Source organism: Orycteropus afer, unplaced genomic scaffold (genome assembly GCF_000298275.1).
Source record: "Orycteropus afer afer isolate SDZICR_OR568_19922 unplaced genomic scaffold, OryAfe1.0 scaffold00047, whole genome shotgun sequence".
Taxonomy (NCBI): Eukaryota; Metazoa; Chordata; class Mammalia; order Tubulidentata; family Orycteropodidae; genus Orycteropus; species Orycteropus afer.
The window spans coordinates 15,325,983-15,332,107 of NW_006921634.1; the positions used below are offsets into that span (position 1 = coordinate 15,325,983).

Genomic DNA, 6,125 nt, shown 5'->3' on the forward strand with positions numbered 1-6,125 from the left:
ATAGAGACTGGTGGAACCCCAGAGACTATGGCTATTTAAACACTCTTAAAGCCTAGAACTGAACTCATCCTCATGGCTCAACTTTCTGCTAAACAATAGACAGGACCATAAAATGAACAATAATACCAGGGAGGTATGCATACCTTAGAACAATCAACCGTAAGAGATCAAAAGGGCAGCATTTGCCCAGGAATAAAGCTCAGATGGCAGGAAGGGATAGGAAAGGACAAATGGAAAAGGTAAACACCGGGAGGAAGTGGGATTGCAATCAATGCCATAAAACAAAACACATATGAATTGTTGAAGGAAAACCAATACGCTCTGTAAACCTTCACCCAAATCACTTTAATAAAAAGTTAAAAAAAAAAAAAAAAGAAAGAAAAGAATATGTGCTAGGTAGAAAAAATAAGACAAAACTTTACTTTCCAACTCAAACTCTCTGTCCCAGAAAGTTATTCTTCTTGCCAAAGAAAGTGACACTGAATTTTGGTGTAGGATGAGGCTTTATAACATAATCTGTTAAAATTTAGGAATCAGGCTCACCACAACAAAGAAAAGAAAGAAAATATTATATAAAAATAACCTCATGCTGTATAAAAATTTCAGCAAACATAACTAAGCATTTAATCATTCCTTTTATGTAGAAAGCTACTTATTTTTGAAAGACTTATCCTTATAATAGTTTAACATTCTTTACTACAAATCCCAAATATAGAGCTGTATTCATTTTAGAATGTAACCCTGGTGGTACAATGATTAAAGCATTTGGTTGCTAACCGAAAGGTCAGCAGTTTGAGCCCATCAGCCACTTCATGGGAGAGAGATGTGGCAGTCTACTTCCCTATTGGGCAGTTCTACTCTGCCCTTACAGGGTTGCTTTAAGTCAGAGTTGACTTCATGGTAATGGGTTGGGTATTTCATTTAGAAAATATGACTTTATGAGTCATTAAACAAAGATATTTTCTCAAGGAAAGAAATGAAAAGCAGAATAACTAAATTAGACGATATATTACCATTCTTACGGGTATAATTATCTTTCCTACTCAGTACTATACAGCAATGAACAGATGCTAAGTTCACTGTGAATTGGTGAAGGTAAGGGAAGTGATTCATTAAAAACAAGAATCACAGGCAACTAAGAGACCAAATAACTGAAGCATAATTCTTATAATCAGAACATAGCCATGGAAGTAGGTAAAAATAAATTGGTCATTAACAAAACCTATGTCATGACATGTTAAAGACATTACTCTTTATGATCTTTGATATTAATATACCATAACATTTTATTAAATATTTGCAAAGTTTTTCAATATTCTCTTTGTTTTAAATTTTTGTTATTCAAACAGTCTATCAGAAATGAAAAGCCTCAAGGGAGGGAGGATGGAGGGAAAGGGTGGAGAGAGAGAGAAGGGAGGCAGGGAAGGGAAGGGAGAAAGGGTGGAAAGGAGGAAGGGAGGACATATGAATGAGTAAGTGGGAGTGACCTCTATTTTCAGTGGACTACAAACAATTGTTAAAAAAAGAAAAAAAGCCACTCCCATCCAGTCAATTTTGACTCATCAACTCTAAACAACAGAGTAGAAGTGCCCCATAGAGTTTCCAAGGCTGTTAATCTCTACAGAAGTAGATTGCCTCATCTTTCTTCCTTAGAATAGCCAATGGGTGGAAACCACGATTTTCTTTTTTGGGGGGACGGTTAGCAGCTGAGCTCTTTCTCCACTATACCTCAGGGCTCCTTGAGCACACCCTAGGCAACTATTACTGCCGTGCAATTCTTCTAATTATGGAAGAACCTAACTATGAGCAACCCTGAACAATGGCTTAAAGAAGAGTTCCATTCTTAAAAGTCTACAACCACACTCCCCTTTCCTCCAGAAATTTAAAACAGTACTAGCAGTTCCAACCTCATCCTATGGATTGAGTACCTTCTTCACACATGCAGGTTGGCTTGTTTACTCCCAGACTCTTGTTCTGATTCTCCCAGGCAGGACAGTATCAGTGCTATGTCATACTGTAGGTATTGCCAGCTTCTTTCTGATAAACCTCTGAGAAAGTCCACTTATGAAATACTTAAATGCATCACTGTTATATTTCTTAGTTTGTGATGCTTACCAAAAGAAAACATTGGAATTTAATGAATTTTTTCATCATACATGCCAGAAATAAAATAAGGGTTTTTCCTTCTTAAATTTTCCCTCAGTAAAAAAGATTGTACACCATACATAGGTCCTTACAAACCATATCATATTATAAAACTGTGCAAATTATTTTTGAATGACAGAGTGCTGAGGAAGATAAATTATCCTGAAATAGCTTCAATCAATGCTAGTTTGGGATGTTTGTCAAGACTACGTGATGAGAAAAAAAGAGGCAAAGACATTTAATAATTCTTAGTAAGAACTCATGGTTTTAATTATTAGATATCATTGTGAGTAAATCTTTTAAATATCATTTAAAGGAACAATTCAGAGGGCCAAGAAAGTCAACAAATTTGAAGTGTAAGTTAGGGAGACTTATTCTATCAAATATCAAGACTTATAAAGCTACAGCATTTTAGACAGTGTGGTAATGTACAGGAATATACAATGGATTGAAATAGAGAAACTAGGAAAAGAAGAAAACACATAAAAATTTGATATATAATTGAGGTGGCATTACAAATTACAAACACTGGAGTGTTGTTAAAACCCATTACTATTTCAATTTACATTTCTAGTCTAAAATTTAAAAGAAGTTAACTGTCATTAACATATAACTTGACTTAGTGCATACATGCAATTTACTTATAAATGCATATAAACTGGAATGGAGACTCATAATGTTTTTGTTTACAGAGTGCACTGTCAAAAAGTTTGGATACCATTTTATTAATAAGTATATGTGGCAACGTTTGTGGGAAATAACATGAAGTTAGATTCATGCCTCTCTAACCTTTATATTTATATTGTTGTTGTTGTTATTGTTATGTGCCGTCGAGTCAGACCCGACTCATAGCGACCCCTCTTTGGGTTTCTGAGGCAGTATCACTATGGAAGTAGATTGCCCCATCTTCCTTCCAAGGAGTGGCTGGTGGGTTTGAACCTCCAGCCTTCTGGTTAGCAGTTAAGTGCCTTAGGCACTACACTACCAGAGCTCCTATATATATATATATATATATATAATATCCAAAAATCAAACTCACTACCATGGAGTCAATTGCAATTCATAGTGACTCCCATGTTTCCAAAGCTGTAAATCTTTGTGGAAGCAGACTGCCTTGTCTTTCTTCTGTGGAGCAGCTGGTGGGTTTGAACCACTACCTTCTGGTTAGCAGCCAAATGCCTTAACCACTACACCACCAGAGCTCCTTCATATTTATATATAAATAAGTATAAATATAAATAATATAAATACATATATATACATATATATGTGTGTGTGTATATATATGTGTGTGTGTGTGTGTGTGTGTATATATGAAGGTTAAGGACCTAAATGTAAAAAATAAACTTAAGATTTCAGAAGAGTTTTAGTACATTATCTGTCTGACTTCAGGGAAGGGAATGATACAAAGGTAGACTGGTACATGTGATTATATAAAATTAGAAAAAGACATCATAAACACAGGAAAAAATAAGAGTCTGCATATAACTAAAAAGGATTAGTATAGCGTCTGTATGCCAATTCCAAGAATTTATAAGAAAAAGACAATCAAACTGGAATATAGGCAAAGAATATGATCAGCCAATTCCCAAAAGAGGAAATATAAATTATCAAAAAATATATGAAGCAAGATCTGCTCTCACCACCAATCAAGGACATATAATTAAACCACAATGATAAAACCAATTTCATGCCCATCAGATTAGAAATATCAAAAAGTCTGACAATACCAATCACAGGAGAGAAAGTATAGCAAAAAGAACACTCATATATGAAGGGAAGCAAACACTCTGGAGAATGATTTGGTCATTTAGTTCCGAATTAAGTTCTGTTCTATCATGGAACCAAATCTATCTTCAGGCAGAAGAAACATAAGGAAATTGAAGTCAATAGCAACACCATTGCACCAAGTTGGTCTTGCTGCTGATCCTGCTGTCTATGCCCCTGGAATGGAATTCTCTTTCATCTAAATTCAGGGTCTTCTCTGAAGCTCTCTTCTCCTTTTCACTCTTTTCTTACTGAACATTTGTCTTGTGGCTGGCTGGGACTCAAGTCTCCTCTGAACCCCAGTTTTTCTGGGAGTGGGTGTCTCATCACTTTTATTATGGTTAATATCAATCATTTTTCCATTATAATAGTAAAAATATTAAAATAAATGTAATCACTTATTCCCTCAACTTGTCCTCCAAACTTCTCCTCCCACAAACATTCTCTTTCTGTGTTCTGGAAATTACTACAGGTGGACTTCTTTGTATCCAACAAAGCACAGAGGCCTGCACTTCAAATGAGTTCAAAACAATAGTCATAGACATTTATTTACTAAGCACTTCTGAAACAAGTACTTTTGTGCTAAACATGTTAAAATGAAATTGCTGGTTTCAAGCAGTTTGATCTTAGATATAGTAAATGAACAGCTACAAGACGATGTCAATACTACAATGAGGGTTGTCAAAAGAGCTGTGGGAAGAGAGAGAAATGAATCCTTGCTTTTGTAGGAATGTGCTAGATCTCTCATCAGTTCCACTGTGGTCAATTTGGTCATTTTCTATTACAAGGATAAGAATATTGAAATAAGATCAATCAGAGTAAGCTCCAATCCAGGTCAGCTCAAGGGGCTTCAACTTTCCCAGATGTTAAAAACATTGCACTTAGACTATGTCCTCACTAAACTCCCGCCTCTGCAGTGATTGGGGAGGAAGAAGCTTTCCCAAAAAATGTCATGAAATCAGCATGAAGGATAAGTAGAAGTAAAAGGAGAGTAAGTGTTGAAGGTAAAAGTAAAACACATGCAAAGCCAAGTGAAAGCAGATAATGTGGAACATAAGGTTCCTGAAGGTTTGGTGGGAGAGAGGCTCAGAAAGAGAGACAGCAGCAGCTAGGGGATGAAAGGCCCTGGGTACCACATTTACAGTTTACTCTTTATTCCACAGTAATGTAGAGTAACTAGCAAGATCATTTATGTCTTTTAGACAGATCACCGGCTCCACTGTCTAGAATAGAGTTCAAACTCCAAATCTCTGCTGACCCCAACTGAAATCAGGCTTCATTTCCTGCCATTCCCACAAAAAAATTTACAGAAAATTCGTCACTGGAAAGCATCATGTTCATGCAGATACATACTGTTTTCATTGTATAATATAGTTTTCTTTCTCCCACTTATTAAGTTTCTATTCATCCTTTGAGATCCTCCTCTCTGAATTTACTAATTGGTAGAATTAATTCTTGCCTTCTCTCTACTTCCATAGCAATGTATATAGTACCTCTTAGGTCACTTACTCTTCTTTTTTATAATGATTTTAAAGGAGATTAGAGTGTATTGTACTCAAGGGCAGTGACAACAGCACTGTGTTAAGAAGTGCTAATACTTCTTACTAACTTATCCTGCTTACTATTTTCCACAGCACTCACTACCATTTGACATATTATCTATTCCTTGCTTCTCTCCCCAGATTGCAAGCTCTGTGAAGGCACAGATTTCATCCATTTTGTTTGCTACTATACTCCCAGAACTCAGGATAGTAGTACCTGGCAAGCAGGGAGGAAGGAATAAGTTAAAGTCAACTCAAATAAGTAATAGTATATAAGATATGAAAATATTTTAAAAAATGTGAAAGAGGTAGAATGAGGTTTGGAAAGCACTGGAATAGTAGACTAAAGGGACAAAGGAGTTTGGGAGGGAATATGATGAAAGATTATGGAAACGATAATGGTAAACTAAAGGCCCGGAATATTATAAGACAATGTGAAATATTTCAGGTCATATCACCAATACCCAGAAATATAAAAGGCTCTACACAGATCTCTAAAATTTCTATTCTGTAATTGAGGAATCTTTTTAATTCATGTGGGAGAACATTTGACTAAAGAGTAAAGATTTTTTTTTTTTTATTTTATTTTGATTTGGGTGAAGATTTACAGAGTAAATTCACTTTTCATACAGCAGTTCACATATACTTTGTCTCATGTCATTAACCAAAATT

The 6,125-nt window shown here is 35.5% G+C and overlaps 1 protein-coding gene across 1 annotated transcript in view; it reads right to left on the reverse strand.

The window, feature by feature from the left end:
* The window catches only part of PGR (progesterone receptor), a 104,907-nt gene that overhangs the window by 49,140 nt on the left and 49,642 nt on the right, over positions 1-6,125 (reverse strand). The window lies entirely within an intron of this gene.